Raw genomic sequence first — 25,678 nt, 5'->3', positions numbered from 1 at the left:
ATGCATTTGATCACCTTTGTCTTTTGGTTGAAGCGTTTTGTCCATTTACATTGAAAATAATTATTGATATGTATTTATTTCCCTTTTGTTAATGGTTTTCTGTTGTTTTTGAGTTCTTCTCTGTTCCTTTCTTTTTCTTTTGCTTTCTTCCCTTGTGATTTGTTGACTTTTTTTAGTGTTATGTTTGGATCCTTTTCTCTTTATTTTTTGTTTATCTGTTACAGGTTTTTGGTTTGTTGTTGCCATGAGGTTCATGTATATATATTGCTATGTATATAGCAATCTATTTTAAGTTGGTGGTCGTTTAAATTCTAACACATTCTAAAAGCTCTACACTTTTATTCTTTTCTGCCACCATGATTTGTTTTTGATGTCATATTTTACATCTTTTTATTTAGTGTATCCCTTAACTAATTATTATAGATTTAGGTGATTTTACTACTTTTTCTCTTAATTCTCATACTAGCTTTATAAGTGGTCAATCCACTATGTTTTCTATGTGTTTGCCTGTACCAGTGAGGTTTTTTTCTTTCATATATTTTATTTTTAGTTGTGGCCTTTCCTTTTATGCTTAATGAAGTCCTTTTAATATTTCTTGTAAAGCCATTTTAGTGTTTATGAACTCTTACAGGTTTTTCTTGTCTGGGAAACTCTTTATATCACCTTCAATTCTGAATGATAACTTTGGTGGGTAGAGTATCCTTGGTGGTAAGTTTTCTCCTTTTCAGCACTTTAAAATATATCATGCCCACTCTCTTCTGATCTGCAAAGTTTCTGCTGAAAAATTGGCTGATAGTCTTGTGGGGGTTCCCTTATATGTGACCAATTGCTTTCCCCTGCTGCTTTTTAAATTGTCTTTATCTTTGAGGTGCCTGGGTGACCCAGGCAGTTAAGTGTCCAATTCTTGATTTCGGCTCAGATCATGATCTCAGAGTCATGGGATCAAGCCCTGCGTGGGGCTCCAGGCTCAGCAGGGTGTCTGCTTGAGAGTCCCTCTCCCTCTCCTTCCCTCACCACACCTCCCCCTACTCATATGCTTTCTGTGTCGCTCTCTCTCTCAAATAAATCTTTTTTTTTTTTTTTTAAAGATTTTATTTATTTATTTGACAGAGAGACAGCAAGAGAGGGAACACAAGCAGGGGGAGTGGGAGAGGGAGAAGCAGGCTTCCTGCTGAGCAGGGAGCCCGGTGCGGGGCTTGATCCCAGGACCCTGGGATCATGACCTGAGCCAAAGGCAGACGCTTAACCACTGAGCCACCCAGGCGCCCCAAATAAATCTTAAGAAAAAAAAAGATTGTCTTTATCTTTAATTTCTGACATTTTAATGATAATCTGTCTTGGTATACTTATCTTTCCTATTTCTTTGTTGAAGTTCTTACTGTGTTCATCTTTTCATGAGTTTGGTAAACATCTTTATGACCATTAGTTTTAATTCTTTATTGGATGGGTTGCCTATCTCCATTTTGTTTCTTTCATTTTCTGAGGTTTTTGTCTTGTTCTTTTGTTTGAAATGTATTCTTCTCTATTTTGTCCAGTTGTCTGTGTTTATTTTTATGACTTATGCAGTTCAGCTATATCTCTTGGTTTTGAAGGAGAGTCTTATTTAGGAGTTGTTCTCTGGGGCCCAGAAATGCAGTCCCCCCTGGCCACCGGAGCCTGGTGCTCCAGAAGTATTCCCTGTGTGGACTTTGTGTACCCCCTGTTGTGGCAGGGCTGCAACTGCTAAAGGCACACTGCTAGGCAGAGTTACTGTCCTGTCAGCTGCAAAGTCTGGCTGAGGTGCTGGGTTGTATGGAACTCTTAGTGGGGAGTTCCCCCTGGCGTTAGTAGTCTTGAGGGAGGTTTCCAAAATGGCACTCTCCAGTACTGGGATCAACATGGCTGAAGAACTAGCAAAAATATCTGGGGTGAGGTCCAACTGCCTCCTGCCTTTCTGGCACTTGTTCCATGATTGGTAAGTAGATCCCCTTTACCTATGTTTTGTGAACTTTTTTTTGATGTGGTGTTTTTGATTGGTTTCTGGATTGAGTGAGTCTGTGTGGGAGCCCTTTAAAACTGGATTTTCCTGGGGGCACCTGGGTGGCTCAGTTGTTAAAAGTGGATTTTCCTTTCCCTATAGTTCTGTAGCTTTCCTGATGTACTTCCTGCTGGTTTTCAAAGCCAGGCATTTTGAAGTCTTGTCTCTCCTGTGCAGGATATTAGGGTTGGGGTGCATGATGTAGAGCTTGAATCTTTCCTTCCTCAAGTAAAAGTTCCATACCTCTGAGATTCCTCCTGTCCATGGAGCACCACATCTGGGGTGTGGTGTATTATTTAGCGAGATTTTCTCTCTGCCTCTTCTACCCATCGTGGTATTCTCCCTTATTGTGGAGGCTCTTTTCATCCAGTATCTAGGCCCCCTTTAGAGGGAATTATTTCAAATATAGTTGTAAATTTTGTGTCCATGAAAGGAGGTGAGTTCAGGATCTTACTACACACCATCCTGAACCGTGACCTTGATATTGTTAGCTGTATGAAGCTGGGAAGGGCCATTCCATTAGGAAATGCAGCTCTGCTGCTTTGCAGAGTTTTTGCTCTGATGAGAGCTTTTTGTTTGAAGAAATATTAGTCTGGAAGAAAATCGTTATCAATCTAAAGATAGCTGTTTTGGGTATGTGGAAATCTGAGACTAAGTTGAACTGAAAATATGGCTCTTAGGAAATTAATAAAGTTATGTTAAGTGGTTTTTATGTACCAAATCTTGGTTAAATGCAGCTCAAAACAAAGTAAGCTACTGAGGGTCAAATTAGAGTAATTCTAGTCAAAAGAAAATACACTACAGTATTTTTTGAATTTAGTGTTTTTTTCATTCTCATACGTGAGAAAATGATTTACCAATCTATTTCCTAAAAGTAACTTATACATAACATAATGTATACATGGTCAAATCTTATTACCAGGTGAGCTCTGTTTTTTGGTCAACATTATTCCTTTGTTTTAAAGAGCCTGAAGAAGTGGCTTAATCTGAAACTTCCTGTCTCATTTTAAACATGTTATGACTGAGAAAAAAGAGTCTTTCTTTTAGGACATCCTCCTCCCACCTTCACTCCCACCCCAGTATCATGGCCTGAGAAATTAATATCATCAGGCATTGCTCAGAAAGGTAGTTATAAGTTTAAAGGAAATTTTACATAATGAGAGTCTTTAGATAAGGTCATTTCTAAATATTTTCTATGAAAGATGGTATTCAGTGAATATGTATGCCATCATATTTTAAAAGCATCAACAATTTTAGATCAGGTAACCTAGTCTTTAGTGGCTTTTTTTCCCTCACACATACTGTTCTGGGAGGTGACCTGGTGCTCAAGTCACTTATTCAAGGAGCAGGCTAGTATAGAGGGCTGGGAAGGATGTCCTTCTTAATAGGGTTCCAGCTTTTTTGAAGGTTTCAACAAGCCTTTTGAAATCTGTCCATGTAGAAGCATGGTAGTTAATCATGCATTTACTGTCACATGTCCTTTCTTTTAGCTTGGATGAGAGGAATTACTGTAAAGATAAACACAAAAGACTTTGAGCATCATTTCTTATAAGATTGTCTTTGGGGAATTTTTGTTTTTAATGTTGTAAGATTTGGGTGCCTCATTTGGGTTTTTGCCCTTGGAGAGTAATAGCCAAGAGCTTCAGAGTGGTTGCTGAATTTCTGGCATACAAAATAGAAAACAGTAATTTTTTGAAATAGCTTTGTAACCCATCTGGGTTATAAAACTAAAAGTTTTGGTATACTATATCATATTTATGATTTTCCTCTTTTCATTTCGCCATTTTATAATCTCTTAACCTCGTAGAGCACTTTTCTTATGGGATTTTGAATATTCTTAGTTTTATACATTTTATTGCAATATGAGACCACAATAATAATTTTGCTTGGAATCTTTAAATATTTTTAAAGTGGTTTGCAGAATAAATTTAAAAAGTTATCCTTTTGAGTAGCAAAAATAAATGACATTAGTAATGTAAATTAATTTACTGCTGTTTTATTAAGTTAGGACTGAAAGCACTAATATGTGTGGGATCTTCTTGTATTTATATTGTTGGGGTGTTAGTTTCAAACCTACTAAACAAGTAACCTAATGCAAACTTTAAAATTCAACTGGATTATTTGTACCTGTTAGTACCTCAAAGTGAGATATTAGGTGAATCATAGAGACCACAATTTGGCAGCTTTTAGAAGAGAATACTCAATTGGGATACTTCTAGGCTTCCAGGAATGTTGTTTGGAACCAAGGAAACTTAAAAAAAAAAAAAAGGAGTCTCAAGTAGTTATGGAATTAGTTGTGAGTTTAGAAACTTCACTCTAGTAAGCAAATTAAATTCAAATTACTGTTATAAAAGCAAAAATAAAATTGAGATCGTTTATTCCTTTTTTCTTTTATCCTCAACATACTTTTTGGGGTACAGGATATTGAGGTAGTCGTATATATGAACTGATATAGTATGTGCTTTTTCTCTTAACTTTTTTTCTTACCCCTTCTCCTCCCACTTTTTTTAGTCCTCTCACAGCACAAATAATCTGCCTAACTTTTAAGTTAGAAACCTTGAAAATTTACTAAATTTCTCTTCTTTCATTTCTGTGTCTAAGTTCCACCATTTTTTCTCATACTTTTTTGTATCTCAGTCCTCCCTTTCTAAAGCTACTATGCTAGTTTCTCTGTAAGTACTCTATACCACCATTGGAATTATCTTTCTATAATACTCACTGTGTGCCTGATAATTGATTCAGCCATTTTTTATGCTGCTAATGATCAGCAACATTAACCAGTTTAGATTTCCTTTATTTCTTTTTGAGAAGGAGCTAATAGGCAGTCAGATCAATAAAGGAAAAGTAGTTTGGTAGTAAAGTAGGTGATGGGAAAGTCATGAGCCACAAATCAGAAAAAAATGATCTTCAGTAATTGAGACCTTTGTAGAGCTAACTTATTATCTCTTCTCTTTTTAGTTATAATTAGTTTTGCCCACTTCTGTTTTCTGAGAACTAAAGCTTCCTCAGAATTCTAGAATAACTTGAGACAGTGACTACTTTCATAGACTTTCCTCCAGTGCAATCAAGTATGGTTTGAGTTTTTCTTTTTGCATAGTTTGAACAAGATAAATTACAGTGTTTATTGGATAAAAGGTGACAGTCAGGTAATGTTATAAAAAGGCAGCAGATTAAAAAACGGAATCTGAAACAAATGGGATAACATAAGGAGGAGTAGTTAATGAGATGTAGAATAATTTAATTAGCCTGGAACTGAGAATTTAGAATACAAAATAAAATTATGGACAGTGCTTAAACTTTCAGCCTGTTTAATCTAAAATAATTTCTTCAAAAGTCTTATTTTCATTTTAGTTACAGGAACATACTTAAAAGAAGGGAATACTTTAATTACAAATATGCTTAGTTGCTTATTGTACTCTGGAGGATGTGTACTTTGAAAAGGCCCATGCCTTATGTCTGCCCCAGGAAATGGACAAAGACTAAAGCTTAAGGGAATTTTTCATCTCATGGAGTCAGGTTGAATCTGCAACTTTCTTAGGGAAACCGCAGTTCCTGGAATTTTCTAACTTTCTCAGGGTATTTAGACTAATCTTCAAGATTGGAATGAACCTCAAGTGCCCAAAGCAACTCTCACAATTTACCCGACTTCTTTGGTTCATTTAAATAGAGTGATTGAGACTGGTCAGTTTCTTAAGCTAATTTGAACTTGGTATTTAGAGCTTGATTCTAAATGAATCCTAAATGGAACCAGAATATAGGGAAGAGAGGTTATCTTGTTGGCATTGAGAGAAATAGCAGAAGATACAATCTTTAAATCACAAAAAGTATCTTCTTGCATTGTACATACATTGGTTTCTGTTTTGCCTGGAGCTTCTGGTAGTATAGGCTAACTTGGTACTGACTGTGGTTAGTGAAAATGAGCGTGACTATTTGAGAGAAAATAATGTTATATACTATTTTGAGATGAAGAGTCATTTAGGAAGTGAAGATATGGTTTATTATTGGGACAACATGGAAGCATTTCATTTAACATAAAAGCCAGAAAGACAGATTTGTATTGTGTTAGTATTTTTGGGATTGTTGGCTGCATAAAGGTTTATAAAGTTAAAGGAGTTCTTGAACAGACTGAGAAGGGTCAGGCAAATTACATTTAATATTGCTTTTAAATTAATGTAGCATGTTACGGTTAAGAGCATGTGGTTAAGACCATGTGGACTCTGGGTTCAGATCACATGGGTTCAAATCCCAGCTATATCATTTGTTAATGGTGAGATCTTGAACAAGTTAGTGTGCTAAGGCTCCTCATAGCTGTTTTTTGTTTGTTTGTTTGTTTGTTTTGGGGGGGGTGGATAGAGTAGAGGTGAGGAGGCATTAAGTGAGATATACCATGTAAATATCAGCACCACAGTATTGTACCGATGTTATTGTTACTGAAGTTCTTTTTCAAGCAACTTTTAATTATTTTTAGCTTTCTGTTCCCTATTGTGGTCCTAATGTAAGTCACAGGATCAAAAACAAAAACCTCAGTGGGTATTTTCTTTGATTCATAAAAATACAAGGAGATACTATGTAATAAACTTTAAATTTTAACTGTCCTTATTTAACTTCACAGATAAGCCTTGAAAGAACAATATCTATCCTGAAATTTCAAAATTAAAAAAATTAAATTCAGTTAACCTTGGATGAAAGTTTGGAGTTTTGGAATTTGTTAGAATCGTTAAGTCTCTAGAATTTTGTTAAGGCAGCCCTGACTGAGTACGCCAGTAGATCAGGTTGTTGGGAGCTGCCGGGACAGTGACTGGAATGTATGCTTCCATAGTGACAGTGCGGTTTATGTAGAAGGAAAGATAGACATTAATTTTTTTTAAGTGATCTGAAGTGTCTGGAAATATAGTAGACATTTTCTTTCCTGAATGCTTCTTTGGTACTAGTGTATGTTAGCATCTATTAGTGTCATGAGATAGGGTTATGTGTAATCTCTTAATCCAGTTTTTGAAAAACTGTTACTGTATTAGACCCTCTTACATATTTACAAGATTCTTTAATCAACAATATGGTTTTTTTTTTTTTGACCCAAGGTTAACTTTTGTGATAAAATTTTCTTTATGAACCATTCATCTCCCTTAAACATTCCTATGTCTTTTGACATATGTATCTCTAGATGACTTCGTTTTAATCATAAGACAAATCTATATTAAGGAAAATCAGTTTTGATGGAGGCATTTTATGTATAGTTAAAACTGCTTTTGTTTAATCATCCCTCTTTCCGTTGGAAAGGACCTTGATAGTAGTTGTTAAAAATATCTGAAATGTTTATATTAAGTTGGATACAATTCATTTTATTTTATTTATTTTTTAGGGGAGGAGGGGCAGAGGGAGAGAGAGAGAGAGTCTTAAGTAGGCTCCATGCCCAGCACAGAGCCTGATGTAGGGCTGAATTTCACAACCCTGAGATCATGACCTGAGCTGAAATCAAGAGTCAGATGCTTAACCGACTGAGCCACCCAGGTGCCCCAAGTTGGGTACAATTTAATTGGGCTAAATGAAGTAATATATATGTTCAACAAATAATTTAAAAATGATGTGCCTGAAGAATGGAAAGTGGTTGTTGTAGGTAGATCTATCTTTTAGAAAGCTTGAAGGGTGATCTGTTCCACTTCTGTATCAGAATCCTTGATAGGATCTGCTTGGGAATCTCCATTTTAAGAAGTTTCTCAGGTGATTTTTATGCACTGTAAAGTTTTAGAAGCACTGCTGAACTCTCCACCTACAGCTTTTAGGATATTGGCTTCTGGCTCTTTTGATGGAAACTACTCTTCCTCCATTAGAGGAAGAAGAGGGGTAAGCCGAGGTACTGTTCCTGATGACCTGCTATGCCCTATACTGTGAAATTTTCAAAGCTTTCAGTGTCAGCCTTAGTTTCTGCTCTAAGTCCTCTCTCAACTGGAGCTCCTGTGGTGAAGGAACAAGTCATATGATTGGTGATGCACAACCCAGTAGGCTGTGACAGAGGCTTTTTATGTTTCCTAAAATGTCAATATTTCCTAGCAATATAAGAATTGCAGGTGAAGAAATGTAAGAGAGCTTAAGTGGTCTTCTGGGGCCAGGATTGAAACCAGACTCTTGACACTATACCTGCTACCTTTTTAATGGAAAGAGAATGCTGTGGTTTCAGGTATGCTTGGGTTGGAAATGTGCCTCTATCACTTACTGGCTTTACTAGCAACTCTCATACTTCCCTAAACTTCAGTGTCCCTATCTGAAATGTAGGCTCAATAATTGTTAAATTCTAAGGTTATTGTGAGGATTAATGACCTGATGCACATTTTTAGAGTGCTTCAACATACTTTAAATGGTTCTGATCTTGAGTAGGCATTACGATAAATGATGACTATTATTTAGCAACTTAAGGCAAATATGCCTTATGGAGTTAACCAGTCACAGGCTAAATGAGTTTGTCACATTATGGAATATATGTCTTTCTGTTCTGAGGTGGTATGATAGCTAGAAACGAGGGAGATACAGCATGTGTGTGGGATTTTTTTGGGAGGTGGGAAAGCAATGTAGGCATCTTTTTTTTTTTTTTCTACCCATATTCTAATAAATTCTAAATTTGATTCTAGCGCAGACTTTTCTTAAAGCTCCAGACTTTTATAGCTCTAGATGTTTACATTGAACTCCCTAGAAGACATCTCCAATGGGTAATCCCATAATATGTCCTATTCTAACTTGGGCTCTTTCTTCCAACAGCTGATCTTCTTCCAGGTTTCTTTATATCAGTGAATGGAATTGCTATCCAACTTCATCCTCCACAAAATCTAATCTTTCACCAAATTCTTCTGATTGTTTGCCCATAAATCTCTTCTGCCTTCTCTTCACCTTCTTTACCACCATCACTTTAGTCTAAGCTACTGTCATCTCACACCTAACTTCTCCCCTGTACCTTTCTTGCTCCTCTACATAATTCAGCCAAATTTGATAAATTTTCAATGTGAAGTTGATTGTCATGCTGTATTTAAAACCCTATAGTAATTTTCCCTTTTTGACTTCTGCCCCATTTTGTTTCACATATATTCCCTCTCTAGCTGTGACTGGCCTGTCACTTCTCTTTCTTGACTCTGAATGTGCTTTTCCCTTAATGCTTTTAGACCTTAGTACTTGCTGTGCCTAGACTATAACATTTCTCATAGTTTTCAGATCTTAAATAGTCTTTCTTTAGGTCTTTGCTGACCTCTGAGCTAAATCAAGTCTCCTATTACAAAGGCTCACCCCTTCCCATATTTTTAATAGCATTTATCTCTGTTTGCAGTTATGTATTTGCATTGTTATTTGATACTCTCTGATTTCCCAAGTAAAATGTAAGTTCTATGAGGGTTGAGAATTTCAGTGTTTACAAAGGCCTAGAACAGTCCTGACAACAGATGAGAAGTAATAAATGACTGACTGAAATATATAACTAGGCAGTTTGATACAAAGTGTTTAATTCTAAAGTGAGGTAAGTGCAGATGGAGTCACGTGTTGGCATATTAAACATTGGTTTTTAGGAATACTTTAGTATTGTAGCATTTGTTTGATCAGCTTCTAATTTTAGTTTTTCTATTAAAAATAAAGATAAGTAGTGTTTTGAAATTAGTACAGATTAAGAGCTTCCAGAAGTTCATTGTACTTGAATGCACTTCAGAATAAAAACTTTCTCCTTTCCTCACATCTGCACAGGATTTGAAGTTTGCAATTCAGAAACATATAGCTGATTACATACTTCTGATGCTTACCATATGTAATGTGTTCATATATGTTAGTTGCCTGAGGCATAACAATTTAAAAATACTACTAAAACTTTTACAAAGACAAGAAATCATAGATTTTATAGCAGGTTTCTCAGATTTTATAAAAATTAAAAAGAAATCAAAAAGATTAATATAATATTGGAATTAGGCTTATATTTGCTTTTTGGTATTTGGACCTTAAGTTACTGTATGACTGTTGTTGGCAGATTGAATGGTTATTGTGAAAACAAGAAGACTTTAGTATTTTCTTGAAAGTTGGTTTAATACTGTTGTTTACATTTTAAAATTAGTGCTTTCAATAAGATTTTGGTTTCCAACTCTGCTGAATTCTCCCTAGGAGTGCACAACTTCAAAAATAGAGGCACAGTCAGCAGAAAAAAGAGGTGGTCTGAGCATTTATGTGTTAAATATGCATGTTAATTAGGAAAAAAATTAGAAAAATATGAAAACAGATGTTTCATAAATTATTGCAGTCCCAGGGCAGCAGTAACTTATACACTGACAATAATTTTTATATGTGCATGTGTATATCTATTTCTAGATTCCTCAATATTTATGCAATTCCATAGAGAATAACTAGAAAAAGAACTGGTATATCCTTTCAGTGAGACTATGGTAAACATTTTTTCTGCCTACAGATTGCTGAAGAAGTCTAGTTTCATACAGTCTTACTGTACAGATAAACCCTCTGTGTTATCCAGTTCTGCCTTGTAGTCTTTCTTCTCCTTTTTGGTTTCTCTGATGGTTATGCCAGTGAGATATTTTATTGAATATATTCTGTTGGAGCAAGAAAGTAAATTACGATCCAGGCAGTGTAAGAAATGTAAAATTGACCTGAGTGTAAAGTATGTATTTAGAAACAAAACAAAGTATAACTTCTCAGGACACTGATTATGTTGTCAGTTTTTCTTTGGTTACTGTTCCACATCATGAGGAAATAGCCATCATTCTCTGAATGATATTGGCACGGTAGTATGACAATATGTATTAACTGTTACATAAACACATTTGTCAAATACACATATCTTGGAATAGTTGAAAGATATTTGAATATCTTTCATTCTAAAGAGCCATCCATAGAATAAAAATGGTCTGTATTTTTACAAGGGAAAAATGAGAAATAGAGACTTGCTTTATTTTAGTGGTGTAGTAATTTTTAGCTCAACCATACAGAAGAAGCACATGCCTATATTACTGTCCAAGGAGGTGTTGACTGTATTTAGGTGTATTTTGCATGTATATTATATAATTTAAAAATGAGTTGTTGGTAGCTTTTCAGGTAAGACTGAAAGTTAAAATAAGGAAATGCTACATCAGAATGTAATCATTTTCTTTATCAAACAAAGAAAACAGGAATTGTATTCTATACAAGAGCACAAAAGTTTCTGTTAATCTGTCTAGAGATCAATGCCACATTCATTCCTATTCTTTAGAAATCATACCTTGTTATTTGGTTTTAATAGCATATGATGCTAAAATGTGTTTTAAGTAAGTAATTTCTTTTGAATCTCACTATGTTTCAGTTATATCTATTATCATAATGTTTTTCAGTTCTGTGTTATTTATGTTTCACATTATATTACCTAATTACTTTTGTACATATGCTGAGCCACCGATAAGTTCAAACAGGTTATAGGGAGTAAACTAATACAGAATGAAATCTAGAGGAAAGTGATGATAATTTATTATGATAGTTTATTAATTTATTATATTAAGAGATTCTTTACTTAAATTAGATAACTGTTTAAGAAATTCAGTTTTCATTCTTGCAGATTTCATACAGGTTATATCTGTCGGATAGGATTTTTGGAAGAATATTACTAAAGGTGGTATTTTTCTTTTTCTTTATGCAGGAAGGTTATGGAAATTTTAAATTCACAAATAATATTTACTTGTTACACTGATACACCAGTATTCTAATTTTACATTTTATTAATGCTATGGAATCCTTTTCAATGGAATTTTTTTCCACATGTTTTCAAATGTTAAATTTCCAATTTTTTTATTTAATGTAATTTCAATACTTGGTATTATTTTACTATATTAGAATAGTGTGTTCATTATTTGAACACTTTTATGTCATTTCAGTGAAATGAAGTTTAACATGTGATTTGTTTTATATTAAGGTATTTTGATTTAAAATTTTTTTGTATTATAATGCCGTTTATTGTAGGTATAATGAAATGATTTCCTTTATTCCAGTAGTTAAAATTGACGATAGAAAAAGTGATTAGTGAGTAGGCTAACAATTATCCTCTAAAAGCCTAAAATAATATGTCATAAATTTTTTCAGCTTTCCTTTTTCATTGTTTGCTTTGGTTTAAGGTTCCTTCTGGGATAGGAATGTTTGAAGCTATTTTATTTATTTTTCTAGGTATTTGCTTTTTTGCTAGCAGCTCAGTTGAGGGAAAACTCAGCTGATCTCTATTTCTTCATTCTTCTTTGCTTCCTGTTTGCCAATCAAGACTTGTATTTGGAGAACTGTTTTGTACTGAGTCTGAAGTCATCTTTGACCTGTAACAAGAGCATGCATTTTCAAGTGTCAGTTAGATTTGTGGATCAATAAAGGTCTCCTGAAAGGTAAGCGTATATTTATTCAAAATGTACATTCAAAAATTGAATACCATCAATACCTGTCTTAGTCTGTTTGGGCTACTCTAACAAAAATACCATAGACTTGGTGACTTATAAACAACAGAAATTTATTTCTCATAGTTCTGGTGACTGTAAGTCCAAGATAAAGGTGCCAGTGCTTGATTCATAGACCACCATCTTCTTTATGTGTGTTCACGTGGTAGAAGGAATGAGAAAGTTCTATGGGGTCCTCTTATAAGGGCACTAATCCCACTCATAAGGGCTCCACCATCATGACCTAATCACCTCCTAACGGCCTCACTTGAATACCATTACATTGGGAAATAAGATTTCAGCATATGAGTTTTGGGGGGACAAAAACATTTATCAGTAACAATATCCTTATATGGTAATGTGTTCTGTAGATTCATGTATAAAAAGTGTGTGTGTGAGTGTGAGAGAGAGGGGGGGGGTGTTTATACATACTGCTGTATTTAGATTGTAGGCTTCAGGGAATGATGTTATTCACTACTAGTTACTCAGAGTTCCCTGATCAGTTTCTTTCAACTTCTTATATCTAGTCACCAGTTTCCAATCTTTTCCTAATTGTTTTCCTTCTCGTTTAACTGAGCCTTGGAGGGGGGGCACTTAAAAATGTTTTCCTGCTGGGAGACTTTCAGCACTTTCCCTATAGAATGCTTTTTGTATCCGTATCTGTCTCTTCCCCCTTTGGCACCTGCCTCCCTTCACTGAATTAAAAGAGTAGCAAAAGTAGAATTATTGAATTTGGAGTTGAAGATAGATACGAGGCATTCACGTATTTTTTTTAACCACAACCCATTGTAAGAAATAAATTTTACATTTATGAGCCATTTTCCACAGGTATAAGTGTACCAATGAAACTGAAATAAAAGTTGAAATAGTTTTAACCCTAACTGACTGGAATGTGTGCTGTGCTCTATTCCATTCTAATTTTTGATATTTCATTTAATACATGCTCCTTCCTATAACTGAATTTATTTCCCTATCTAATAGTGGATTGCCTTTGCAGTTTTAAAATCTATACTTTAGATCACTTTATGTTTGTTCATGACTGACTCAGGAAGTAAATGGAATCAGATAGTTTGTTTTCCATCTCAGTCAAGCTGCCATTTCTCTTGTCTTCTCCATGCTTCTCATCTCTCTCTATATTCACTATAAGCTATCAAATAATGTGGTCAAAGAGCTGAGTAACTACTGGGAAATACCAGAACACTTAACTTGGTTCCTCTATAGTATATGAGAACACAGGTACAAATGGTCAAATCTCAAAATTTGAAAAGGATAAATCTTTGATAGAATCATTCTATTATAGTAAAGTATATATTTCTTTATTCTCCTCTTGCTCGTTCTATGTAAATTATATGTGCAGGATGATGCCCTCAAGCCATTCCTGGTTGAAAACATTTTTAACTTGTTTTAAGTCCTATATACCAGTTAGAATAACTCAGATCCTTTCCCAAAGTGGTCTCTTCTAGTACGCATTCCCATCATATTTAATGTTTTTATCCTTTAAAAAATTGCAAGCATTTTTTTCTGATTATAAAAGTTGTGGTAGAAAGGTTGGTATATATAGAAAAATAAAAAGATGATACAATTTATCCCGTCAAATGCAGCAAAAGGAGTTCTAAAAGGGAAGTTCATAATAGTGATAAATGCATACAGTAAGAAAAAAGAAAGAGCTCAAATAAACAACCTAACTGTATACCTAAAGGAACTAGAAAAAAAGAACCAACTAAACACGAAATTAGAAGAAAGGAAACAACAAAGAGCAAAAATAAACGAAATAGTGACTAAAATGACAAGAGAAGATATCAATGAAACTAAGAGCTGTATTTTTCTTTTTTTTTAATTTAAAAAATTTATTCAGAGAGAGTGCACAAGTGCGTGTGAGTGGGGGGGAGGTGCAGAAGGAGAGAACCCCCAAACAGACTCCTCACTGAGTGTGGAACCTGACACAGGGCTTGATCCCACTACTCAAGAGATCACCTGAGACGAAACCAAGACTAGGATGCCCAACCAGCTGAGCCACCCAGGCACTGCAAGAACTATTGTTGTTTTTTTTTTTTCAAAATAAAAACAAAATAGACAAAACTTTAGCTAGATGTACAAAAACAAGAGGACTCAAAAAAATGAAATTAGAAACTACAGAGGACATTTTACAACTGACACCACAGAAATACAAAGATCATAGGAGACTACCATGAACAATTATACACCAACAAATTAGACAACCCAGAAGAAATTCCTGGAAACATACAACTTACCAAGACTGAATCATGTGAAATAGAAAATTTGAACAGACCAATCACTAGTAAGGAGATTGAATAGTAATGGAAAACCTCCCAAGAGCATCTTGGCTCCTTTCACAGTTTGGCTATTGTGAACATTGCTGCTGTGAACATTGGGGTGCATGTGCCCTTCACTGTACTACATCTGTATCTTTGGGGTAAATACCTAGTAGTGCAATTGCTGGGTCATAGGGTACCTCTATTTTTAACATCTTGAGGAACCTCCATACTGTTTTTCGGAGTGGCTGTACCAGCTTCCAGGCATGTGTTGTGAAGAGCACTGGGTGTTATGTGCAACTAATGAATCATTAAACACTACATCAAAAACTTATAGTGGTGGGCACCTGGGTTTCTCAGATGGTTAAGCGTCTGCCTTCGGCTCAGGTCATGATCCCAGGGTCCTGGGATCGAGTCCCACATCGGGCTCCCGGCTCAGCAGGGAGCCTGCTTCTCCCTCTGACCCTTGCCCCTCTCATGCTGTTTCTCTCTCGCTCGCTCTCTAAAAAATAAAATCTTTAAAAAAAAAAAACAACATAGTGGCTAATAGAAAGAAAGAAAGAGAGGAAGGGGAGGGGAGGGGAGACAAGGGGAGATGAGGACAGATGAGGGGAGACGAGGGGAGATAAGACCTCCCAAGAAAGAAAAGTCCAGGACCAGATGGCTTAACAGGTGAATTCTACCAAACATTTAAAGTAGAATTATTGCCAGTCCTTTTCACACTTTTCCAAAAAATAGAAGAGGCAATACAGTTGACCCTTAAACAATATGGGTTTGAACTAGTGTGGATCCAGTTATATGTGGATTTTTTTTTTAATATAGTATGGTACTATACATATATTTTATCTTCCTTATGAGCTCCTTAATAACATTTTCTTAGTTCATTGTAAGATTATAGTATCTAATACATATAAATTACAAAATATGTCTTAGTTGACTGTTTATGTTATTGGTAATGCTTCTAGTCAGTAGTATGTTATTAGTAGTTAAGTGTTTGGGGGGTCACAAGTTATGCATGGATTTTCACTGAATGAAGTGCCAGTGTCTCTAATCTCCACATTAAGAGTCAACTCTATTTCCAAAGCCATTTTATGAGGCCAGCATTACCCTGACACCAAAACTGGATAAGGATGCTACAAGAGAAGAAAATTATAGGTCAGCATCCCTGATAAAGACAGATGCAAAAATCATCCACAAACTGAACAGAAATGAATTCAACAGTATCTTAAAAGGGTCAAATACCATGATCAAGTGGGATTTGTTCCAGGGAATCAAGGATGGTTCAACATCCACAAGTTAGTCAATGTGATATGCTACTTAATAAAATGAAGGATAAAAATCATATGATAATCTCAACAGATGCAGAAAAAGCATTTGACAAAGTTCAACATTCATTTATGATAAAAACTGACAACAAAATGGGTATAGAAGGAATATACCTCAACATGATAAGGCAATATATGACAAGTCCACAGCTTACATCATGCTGAATGGTGTAAAGCTTAAAGCCTATCTTCTAAGATCAGGAATAAGACGGGAATGCCCAAAGTTGCCTTTTTTTTTTTTTCTCCCTTGCCAGGACCTAACTGTTCTTTATGTGGACTATTCATCAGAGTTATTTTTGCAGTGAGCAATTATGATGAAGGAGGTAATGTTCCCTATATACAAAGAGCGAATCTCACCATTTTTATTTGACCTAGTACTGGAAATCATGGTGAGAGCAATCAGGCAAGAAAAAGAAATAAAAGGCATTCACATCAGAAAGGAAGATGTAAAACTGTATTTGCAGAGATATTATCTATAGAAAACCTTAAAGACTTCTGAAAAAAAAAACTGTTAGAACTAATAAATGAATTCAGGAAAATTGCAGAATAAAAAATCAATATAAAAAATGTGTTGTATAATATAAAAAAATGTCTATAAACTAACAATGAAGTATCCAAAAGCACAATTAACAGAACAGCCCCATTTACAATTGCATCAAAAAGAATAAAATGCCTAGGAATAAATCAGTACACTGAAAACTATGACATTGATGAAAGAAATTGAAGAAGGCACAAATAAATGGATAGATACTCTGTGCTCATGGCTTGGAAGAATTAATATGTTAAAATATCCATACCACTCAGAGCTATCTACAGATTCAATTAAATCTCTATCAAAAGTCCACTGGCATTTTTCTTAGAAATCGAACATACAATCCTAAAATTTGTATGGAACCACAAAAGACCCGAAATAGTCAAAACAACCTTGAGAAAGAACAAAGCTGAAGGCATTACACTTCTGAATTTAAAATTATATCACAAAGCTTTAGGAATCTCAACAGTATGGTATTGGCATAAAAACAGACACATAGATTAATGGGACAGAATAGAGAGCCCAGAAATAAACCCACACATATATAGTCAATTAATTTTTGACAGAGGAGCCAAGAATAGACACTGGGAAAGGATAGTCTCTATAGTAATGTTGTGAGAAATTGGATCCCTATCTTATACCATATAGAAAAATCAACTTTAAATGGACTAAAGACTTAAAAATCTAGAGGCAAACAAGGGTAAGCTGCTTGAAATTGGTCCTGGTGATAATTATTTGAATTTGACACCAAAAGCAAAGGGAAGAAAAGGAAAAATCAAGTAAGAGTACATTGAGGGGCGCCTGGGTGGCTCAGTCGTTAAGGTCTGCCTTTGACTCAGGTCATGATCCTGGGGTCCTGGGATCGAGCTTCACATCGGGCTCCCTGCTCCGTGGGAAGCCTGCTTCTCCCTCTCCCACTCCCCCTGCTTGTGTTCCCTCTCTCACTGTCTGTCTCTCTGTCAAATAAATAAAATCTTAAAAAAAAAAAAAAAGAGTACATTGAACTAAAAGGCTACTGAGCAGCAAAGGAAACTATCAACAAAAATGAGAAGACAACCTACCAAATAAGGGGAAATATTTGCAAATTATATATCATATAAGGGGTTAATATTCAAAATACACAGAGAACTCTCACAACTCAATGGCAAAAAACACAACCAATTTGATTAAAAAATAGGCAGAATAACTGAATAGACGTTTTTCTAAAGAAGACACACAAATAACCAAGAGCTACATTAAAAGGTGCCCAACATCACTAATCATCGGGGAAATGCAAATCCAAACCACAGTAAAATCTCACCTCACACCTCTTAAAATGTGATCAAAAAGATAACAAGTATTGCTGAGGATATGGAGAAAAGGGAGCCCTTGTTCACTGTTGGTGGGAATGTAGATTGGTGTAGCCACTATGAAAACAGTATAGAGTTCCTCCAGAAATTACAAATAGAACTACTTAAGAGCCAGCAGTTTGACTTCTGGGTATATATCCAGTAGAGTATTGACGTGATATCTGCCCTTACGTGTTCACTGCAATATTATTTACAGTAGCCAAGATTTGGAAACAACTTAAGTGTCTACTAGTAGATGAATGGATAAAGAAGATGTGGTGTGTGTATATATGTATACACACACACAATAGAGTATTCATATATACAATGGAGTATTACTCAGACATGAGAAAGAAGGCATTCCAGCCATTTGTGACTATATAGGTGGACCTTGAGTGCATTATGCCCAGTGAAATAAGGCAGACAGAGAAAGACAAATACTGCCTAGTATCACTTACATGTAGAGTTTATAAAATAAGGGAAAAAAAGTCAAACCATAGAAACAAAGAGTGGAAAAGTAGTTGCCATGGGCTGGGGGGGGGTTGGTGAAGAAAATAGGGATAGGTTGGTAAAGAGGTACAAACTTCTAGCTATAAGATGAAGAAGATCTAATGTATAACATAGTGACTAGTTGATATCACTGTATTACAGAAGTGAAATTTGCCAAGAAATTAGAAATGTAATGTTCTCACTAAAAAAAAAAAAAAAGTATGTGCAGTTGATGGATGTGTTAATTCCATTAATCCAGTTAATTTATCAGTTAATCATTTTACAATGTATATGTACATCATATCATGGTGTACACTTTGAATATCTTACAGTTTTATTACATTATATTGAGGTCAGTTATACCTAAATACAGCTGAACAAAACTTAAAAATATAAAAAAAAAAAACCAAAAAAAATTCCAACTCCTATAATATGGAGATGTACTGATCTAACATTTTAAAAATACAACTTTTTTTTTTTATTTTACTTGAACTTAAGAGAGGAAATAACAAAACTGAAATGGAACTTAAATAAGTGAACTTTAGATAAATATTTTTTCAAAACCAAAAATATTTGTTCCTAAGAGCCTTCCAATATTAAAGACGACTATGGAAATCTTTAAATACTTTGATAATAAGAAAATAGGGAAAGACTCCTCTAAAAGCAATGTATCTTTTTATTTTAAAATCATTTTCTTAAATCATTTCTTGAGGTAAAATTCACATAACATAAAATGTAGTACACAATAGAATTTAGCACATTCACAGTGGTGTGCAACCTCCACCTCTCTGAAGTTCCACACGTTTCCATCACTCCAAAGTAAAACACCTTACCCTTTTAACAGTTTCTCCTCCTTCTGCCCTTTCCCCAATCCCTGGTATGTGCCAACTTGCATTCTGTCTCTATGAATTTATTCTGAATATGTCATGTAAATGGAATCCTACAGTGTTGTATGAGCTTTAAGTCTGGCTTCTTTCACTTGGTGTAATGTTTTCAAGGTTCATCTATGTTGTAGTGTATATGAGTACTTCATTACTTTTCACGTTCAAATAATACTCCATCATATATATAAACTTTCGGTTTGCTTTCACCTTTTGGATATTATGAATAGTGCTTCTGTGAATTCATATTTATATATATTTATTTGAGTACTTGTTTTCAGGTTCTTTAGATATATACCAGGAGTGAAATTGCTGTGTCATATTATAATTCTTTTAAATTTTTGAGGAACTACTCACTTGTTTACCACAGTAGCCTCAGCATTTGATATTCCCACAAGCAATGTATGTGGGTTCAGTTTTTTTCACATCTTGCCAATACTTGTTATTTTCCCTTTTTTTATGATGATCAGAATGATCATTATGATTTTAAGATCATTGTGAATGCCTTAGAGCCAAGTAATATCATAGAGAAATGATTATATCTAGTATTTCTTATATAGCAATTATATATCAATTCAGAGTATCACTTAATTCTGTTTTCCTTCCAGCATTAACTGATACATGGACATTGTTTTCCAGAATAAAAGATTTCTTACTTTTCTTCATTTTCTCAAAATCATTACTATATTTTATTTCATATTTCTACCATTTTGTGTGTGTGTGTGTGTGTGTGTATGTGTAGTTCTGTGTTTTTGACCACAGTTTTAAGTTACCATTCTTTTTGTTTAATTCTCATTGGAAAACTATGTCTCTATTATTATGGATAGCACACTACAATTGTACTTCCAGGTTCCTTCATCATAAGATAACATTTTTGTAAGGTTATCTACATTCTTTTTGAAGAAATACCTCACTTATCCTGGACGTCCTGTTTTAGTATAAACCAGTGAACCAGAGCTTCCTTGGCCTTTTGCTGAAGTGTCATTCCCAGATTTCTTTTTGTTGTATTACTGGATTAGTTCCAGTGTTGCTTGGATCTCATTGTCATCTTTATTCTTAGGTTTCTTTAAATAAATTTTCAGAAGGCTAAATGGTGAAAGTTGTATTTTCTGAGTTGTACATATTAGAGCTTTTTTTTTTTTTTAGAAAATGTTTTTCTTTTATTCTCACAGTTGATTGATCATTTAGCTGGGTATATATTTCTAGATTTAAAATAATTTTTCTCAAAACTTTGAATCTTTTGCTCAGTTTTTTCCTACCATCCCTTATTCCTTTTAAGAAATTTGAAGCTAGTCTCACTGAAAAATGTTCTATGTTATATCACAGTGAAAACAAAATAGAAATTCTTAACTTCATTAAGCTTCAGTTTTAAGGTAGCAAAGTCTACAAGCAGCAAGATAAATAAATACATTAAATATATAGTAGGTTAGATGGTTGTGCTATGAAGGCAAATAAAGCAGTGACTAGAGGATAGAGAGTTCAGAGTACAGTGAGAGGGATGGAAATTTTAAGTAGGGTGGTCAGGGAAAGTCTCTCAGAAAAGGTAACATTCTAGTAAAAACCTGACAGAGGTGAGGAGTGAGCATCTCAAGCAAAGGGAACAAGAGGTGCAAAGGCCCTGATGTTAGAATACTGCTGATGTGTTCAGGAACAAGAGCATTCAGTGTGGCTACAGCAAAGTGAGGGGAGAATAGTAGGATTAAATTACAGAGGTGACTGGGAATCTAGGTCTTTTAAGACATGTGTTTAGCTTTTATTTTGAATGATATGGGGAGCCATTGGTGAGTATCATCTTGTTTATAGTTTAAAAGAATTACAGTTAATTTAAAATCAATTAAAATTGATTTTAAGGGAGCAAGGGCAGAAGCAGAGGGATCATATAGAAGGTTAGAGATGAGAGATGATTGTGGCTTGACCAGGATTTGCTGATGGATTAGATTTGAATTATGAGAGAGAGAGAGAGGAGTTAAGAATGACTCTAGTAATGTTTTGTTCTGAATAATAGGAAAGATAGAGTTTCATTTGATAAAGAAGGGGAAGATTATGCAAGGTGTACATGAGGGGGAGAAGGCTAGGAATTTGGTTTTGAACATGCTGAGTTAGAGATGTTACCAAGTGGAAAAGGTCAAGGAGACAGATACACTGGTCCAGAGTTAAGGTGAGAGGTCTGAGATAAAGGAGATAAACTATGGAAATCGTCAGTTGTAGATGGTATTTTTAAAGGGGTAGTATTGATGTAATCCAGTAAATATAGCTAGAGGCAATTGAAGGTCCTAGCTTTGGAGTACTCTAAGTAACAGGGTTAGGGAAAGTAGAAGTAGTAGAGAAGGCCAAGGACCGAAAACCCAGTGAGGTAAGAGGAATTTGGCTTTCAGAAAATCTGAAAGCTAATGAACCTAAATGGTGTAAATATTTCAAGGAAGAAGAATGATCATCTGTGACATGCTGCTGAAAGGTGAAGTTATGGATGAATTGTGAATTGACTGTTGGATTTAGCAATGAGAAATCATTGGTGACTTTGAGAAGAGTAGTTTTAGTAAAGAACAAAATCTGACGGGAGTGGGTTTAAGGGAGAGTGGAAGGAGAAACATGGCAGCTTAATAGGGAAGTTGAAGTTAAGAAAGGATTTTTTTTTTTTTTAAAGTAGAGGAGAAGTAGTATACATCAATCAGTATTAAGATTTCTTCAGTGAAGAGGAATAACTGATGATACAAGAAAATGGAGAATGGCTGAAGCAGTATGTACAAGTGGAGAGAGAGGTTGGGCTTAGTTAAGAGCATAGTTGGTCTATCCTTAATAATAGAAAGGAAGGCAGAGATACATGCACAGATCCATGTTTAAAAATCTTCAGTCAAGCTTTGTACTACTTTTAGGGTATGTGGCATACAAGAAGCATCATGATGACTAGTTGCTTCCCACTTCTTTAGGATTGTTTTATTCTGTTAATTCACCCCTTTGTGCTTTTTGTGTTAGCACTGTAAATGAGTGGTGGTTTCCAGTTTAGGAATTTTGTGTTAAAAAATTTTTGTTGTTAATGGAATTAAGACCTACAACAGGCATTTATGAGTGATACACATCTTGAAGTTTTTGAAACTTGATATTTATGTAAATATTTCTATAGTATGTCCTTGAGAGCCATCAAGCTACATTAAAATCAGAAGCAGAGCCATTGACTCCTTTCTCATACTAGCCTTAGGGAGCTTATGGTTCAAATGCACTTATCAGAAAAGTGATAAATTGCTTCATGTCCTAGATTGTTTGAACCAAGGGTGAAACCATGAATGTAAAAATCCATGAATGCCAAGGGTCTGTTGTGTTCTTATGACTCATATTTCTCCTAGTTACTGCAGCCTAGGAGTATAGTCGATGAATATGGGATACAGTAATAGCATCATTTTAGTGTTTTCTTTCTGGTATAGTATGACTTCTGGGATCACTACATGTGTTTCTGAGTTGCATAATGTTCTTCCTACCTATTCTTTACAAAGTTCCCAGCTCTCTGTGGTGATGAAACTCCCCTTCTGGCTATAGATATTGCTCATGGTGTCTTGTGACATGATTTAAGCGTCTTGTTCACTGTGCTATAATACTATTGAGCTTAATTTAGTAAGGATAACAGGTGGGACAGGAGCAATTCTAAAATCAAAAAACTAAGCAGCCTTGTGCTTATGATTCCCCATAGAACGTAGGTGCTACAGACCCTACCTTTCCCTAAAACCTGGCACAGGTTCCTTGATCACTGGGCTGGAAAACATTTTGAGTAATATCACCTATATATTCGTAAGTCCACTTGTGCACTTAGGATGCATCTACTGAGAGTCAGGATATTTGGTATACTAACAATTTACTTAGTACTCTGTCTTTGGGAGCCTACTATTTATGGATGTAATAGAAATAAGATGACTTGTGCTTCTTGAAACTTTATTTTGATTACCTCTAAATGTCGGTTGTAGCTTATTGCCTTACCTTTTAGGCAAGAATAAAAGTTCTCTCATTTTCTTTTGGTATGTACCCACATCACATCATTGTCTAACATGGGAAATGTATCTGTTATTTTGTGGTAAGGCTACCAGTACTTTATGGGTTGACTCTGAGAAGATACTTCAGGGAATTCTTCTTTTCATAGGTGAACAGTTTAATGTGTCATAGACCACTGCTTCATCATATTCTTAGTTGATTCCCTGTTATATAACTTTATCATTTAACATCATTTAATGTATCTCCTTCCCTGGGCTTCATATATACATTTGTCCAGTGGGTTGCCATTTTGTCACCTGGGACTTGGTTTCTGTGTTTAGGTTACTGACGTAAACCATTTGCAGTGACTTTCCCTTTACAAGCACAAAATTTTATGCAAAAATCCCAGCTATCTCATTCTGACACACTTGTGTTCCTTTGCAAGCTAATATTGATGTCCATCCTCAAACCTGTAATTCCATCCTAATAGTTTTTCTAAGTTAAACAAGATGAACCATTATCTCTGTGCGGTTTTATGCTAGTGGCATATTTTGAGTAACACATAAAGATGGTTCTTAAATCCTATTCATTGAATTAAAAAATTTTAAGTGGAAAGGATACTTGGGAATGTTGGGGAGGTCAAAGGTAATTCTCTGTTAATAGACTCTAAAATGTCTTCAACTTTGAGAGTAGAACCAATCTGAATTCATCTATTCATTTGATCAACAGATATTTATTAACTGTTTACTCTATGGCAGGTACTCAGCTAACTTAAATAAATATATCATTTTAAGATGTCTTTCTTTTTAAATTGGATGATGTAAGGAACACTTTTCTTTTTTCTTTTTTGCTAAGTTTATTGTGAATTTTTTTAAGTTTTCAATATACATGCACTGTACATAACTCTCACCTTTCAATAATGAAGAAACAGCCAATTCTAGATAAAACTGAAGTGTGGAAAATACAGAATCTGTTTCACATTCTCTTCGTCTTACTCACTTTTACAAAGATTTAATGGACAGTGAAATTCACCAACAGTTTCAGCTCTACTTCCTTGCAGTTCTGCTAGTCTTTTCTGGTACCTAGAAGACCTGAAAGAAGCATCATGAATTGGAAGGGAGAAGTTATATGAACACATAATCAGACAAATAGACAGCAGATCCTTTATAATTGAGAGGTGACTGTATTTCTACTTTACATAGAAATTTGAAGTTTTTACTTTAGGTATTCCCATTTAGGAATACTTTGTAGTTTGTGAACAGCTGACTCATTTAAAGAGGATTTTAAAGAAAACTTTAATTTGTAATTACTGGACCATTATGAAACTAACATTTTATTTATTGTTGAGGCAAAATAAGGTTTTAGTTATTAGAAATGTGTTCATAATTTTATAAATGACATGAACTAATTTTGCCTCAACTTAACAGTTACTTAATTTTTTCATCATGTAGTGAAATATTGGCTGGATATTTTGAAAGCCTAAATTACTTGGAATGTATTTGAAACCTCTCTTCTTATGTACTTCTGTTCAAAATGTTACTTATCTTTGGATCATTTTTAGTATAGGCTTAAAGTTTGGAGTTTTACATTTACAGTCTTATAAAGACATAAGTATATTTATGTTAGTTCTATTGGAACTAAATAATTTTATCCACATAATTGTCATTCAGCTGTAGCTGTCTGGAATAAAATTTCTGGAAATAGGTAGCCATTTTCCGTATGAAATAACCATTTAAAAGTGTTTTTCATCTGATAGCATGTATTTTATTTTTTATAAATAGCACAGAGCAAATGAAGTATTTAAGGGAGATTATCAGCTCAAGTTCAATAATATGTTGGTTGACATTATTAAACTGATGATATTTTATAATTAAAAAATACTTTCATTATTACTTTTATAAAATACATGTGCTTTTGTTATATCTTATGTGTTAATCTAATTTCCTATTGTAGTTACCGATTGAAAGTGAATTGTGTACCAGTGGGGTTCTAAAACCTTGACATTATTTTAATCTGATAACAAATGAGTTTAAGTTCATGTTCTTTCAGTTGTTGGCAACAAATCTAAACCTGTATTTTTTTGGATTTATGAGGATAAGTCCTGCTTTGGCAATCTTGTAGATCCTCCAGAGAATAGTTAAACAGTGATTAATCATTGTTTCTTCACTGAGTGTGCAGAAAAGAATGGAAAAGCTGCATTTCACACTTCTGAAGCAATTAATCCCCATGATCTTAGCCAGGTTTGTCTTGTAGATAAGTCGGGATACAGAACGGTACCTAATTTATCAATGTATGCATGCCATAAAGTATAAAACACACAATTTATTTCATATCATTTATAGTCAAATATAAAAAAAGAGTGACTTTGCCATATCCAAGAGTGTTTCCTACATTACCTTCATATAAACTAAGTACCAGAGATTACAATGGGATTCCTGTTTATTGTGCACATCTGGTGCAG

The 25,678-nt window shown here is 34.6% G+C and overlaps 1 protein-coding gene and 1 long non-coding RNA gene across 2 annotated transcripts in view; both read left to right on the top strand.

Moving 5' to 3' along the window:
• LOC110570854 overlaps nucleotides 1–12,331 on the top strand; it is a 164,010-nt gene extending 151,679 nt beyond the window's left edge. The window contains exon 3 of the long non-coding RNA XR_002479748.2: nucleotides 12,179–12,331. This is a non-coding gene — a long non-coding RNA (uncharacterized LOC110570854). The remainder of the gene's footprint in view (nucleotides 1–12,178) is intronic.
• A 24-nt stretch (nucleotides 12,332–12,355) lies between these two features.
• The window catches only part of TBC1D5 (TBC1 domain family member 5), a 412,307-nt gene continuing 398,984 nt past the window's right edge, over nucleotides 12,356–25,678 (top strand). The window contains exon 1 of the mRNA XM_044920546.1: nucleotides 12,356–12,384. The gene's annotated coding sequence lies outside the window, so the exon portion shown is untranslated. The remainder of the gene's footprint in view (nucleotides 12,385–25,678) is intronic.

The sequence above is a fragment of the Neomonachus schauinslandi genome, chromosome 1 (assembly GCF_002201575.2).
Source record: "Neomonachus schauinslandi chromosome 1, ASM220157v2, whole genome shotgun sequence".
Taxonomy (NCBI): domain Eukaryota; kingdom Metazoa; phylum Chordata; class Mammalia; order Carnivora; family Phocidae; genus Neomonachus; species Neomonachus schauinslandi.
Note: the sequence above shows the minus strand (reverse complement) of the source record. Positions and strands in the feature narration are given on the sequence as shown.